Raw genomic sequence first — 2,202 nt, forward strand, 5'->3', positions numbered from 1 at the left:
CCACCACGCCCAGCTAATTTTTTGTATTTTTTTTTTTTAGTAAAGAAGGGGTTTCACTGTGTTAGCCAGGATGGTCTGGATCTCCTGACCTCGTGATCTGCCTGCCTCGGCCTCCCAAAGTGCTGGGATTACAGGCATGAGCCACTGTGCCTGGCCATGCCCAGCTAATTTTTGTATTTTTAGTAGAGATGGGGGTTCCCGTATTGGCCAGGCTGGTCTTGAACTCCTGACCTCAGGTGATCTGCCGGCCTCAGCCTCCCACAGTGCTGGGATTATAGGCGTGAGCCACCGTACCTGCCCTGATCTGGGAAAAAAAGGAAATTTGAAAACTTCTGGAAAGGGGTCACCATTCTAGATGCCATTAAGAATATTTGTTATTCATGGGAGGAGGTCAAAATATCAACATAAACAGTAGTTTTGGAAGAAGTTGAATTCAGCCCTCATGGATGATTTTTGTTGTTAATTTTATGTGTCAATTCATGGATAACTTTAAGGGGTTCAAGACTTCAATGGAGGATGTAACTGCAATATGGTACAAATAACAAGAGCACTAGAACTAGAAGTATAGCCTGAGATGCAACTGAATTGCTGAAATCTCATGGTAAAACTTGAACAGTTGAGGAATTGGTTCTTATGAATGAGCAAAGAAAGCGGTTTCTTAGGCCGGGCACGGTGGCTCACACCTGTAATCCCAGCACTTTGGGAGGCTGAGGCAGGTGGATCATGAGGTCAGGAGATCAAGACCATCCTGGCTAATATGGTGAAACCCCATCTATACTAAAAATACAAAAAGTTAGCCGGGCATGGTGGCACGTGCCTGTAGTCCCAGCTACTCAGAAGGCTGAGGCAGGAGAATCGCTTGAACCCGGGAGTTGGAGGTTGCAGTGAGCTAGATTGTGCCACGGCACTCCAGCCTGGGTGACAGAGCAAGACTCCATCTCAAAAAAAAAAAAAAGTGGTTTCTTCCTCTGCCTCCCGGGTTCAAGATTCTCCTACCGCAGCCTCCTGAGTAGCTGGGACTACAGATGTGCACCACCACACCAAGCTAATTTTTTTGTATTTTCAGTAGAGATGGGATTTCACCATGTTGGCCAGGCTGGTCTTGAACTCCTGACCTCAAGTGATCTGCCCCCCTAAGCCCCCCAAAATGCTGGGATTACAGGCATGAGCCACCACGCCTGGCCAGAAAGTGGTTTCTTAAGATAGAATCCACTCCCGGTGAAGATATTGTGAACACTGTTGAAAGGACATGAAAAATTTAAAATATTACATACACTTAGTTGCGAAATCACCAACAAGGTTTGAGAAGATGGACTCTAATTTTTTTTTTTTTTTTTTTGAGACAGAATCTCACTCTGTCGCCCTGACTGGAGTGCAATGGCATGAACATGGCTCACTGCAGCCTCGACCTCCCAGGCTTGAGTGATCCTCCTGCCTCAGCCTCCCCTATAGCTGCGACCACAGGCACAAGCCTCTACACCCAGCTAAAGAAAACGTTTTTTTTTTTTTTTTTTTTTTGTAGAGACAGAGTCTCACCACATTGCCTGTGCTGGTCTCCAACTCCTGGGCTCAAGTGATCCTCCCGCCTCAACCTCCCAAAGTGCTGGGATTATATATATACCACATTTGCTTTTCTCTTCTTTCTTTCTTTCTTTTTTTTTTTTTTGAGTCAGAGTTTCCCTCTTGTTGCCCAGGCTGGAGTGCAATGGTGCGATCTCAGCTCACCGCAACCTCTGCCTCCCAGGTTCAAGCGATTCTCCTGCCTCAGCCTCCTGAGTAGCTGGGAGTACAGGCATGCACCACCACACCTGGCTAATTTTGTTTTTTTAGTAGAGACGGGGTTTCTCCATGGTGGTCAAGCTGGTCTCAAACTCCCGACCTCAGGTGACTCACCCGCCTTGGCCTCCCAAAGTGATGGGATTGCAGGCGTGAGCCACCGCACCTGGCCTGTATACCACATTTGCTTTATCCACTCATGAACTGATGGGCATTTAGGCTGGTTCCATATTTTTGCAATTGCGAATTGCGCTGCTATAAACATGCGTGTGCAAGTATCTTTTTCGTATGATGACTTACTTTCCTCTGGGTAGATACCCAGTAGTGGGATCAGAAAGGCTTCTCTGATTTCTGTTCCCAGGCTGGGACAAGTGTGCCCTCCATGGTGCCTCCTGGACATCTCTAACTATTACAAGAATAAAGCTC

This window comes from Rhinopithecus bieti, unplaced genomic scaffold, assembly GCF_001698545.2.
Source record: "Rhinopithecus bieti isolate Rb0 unplaced genomic scaffold, ASM169854v2 scaffold_41082, whole genome shotgun sequence".
Lineage (NCBI taxonomy): Eukaryota > Metazoa > Chordata > Mammalia > Primates > Cercopithecidae > Rhinopithecus > Rhinopithecus bieti.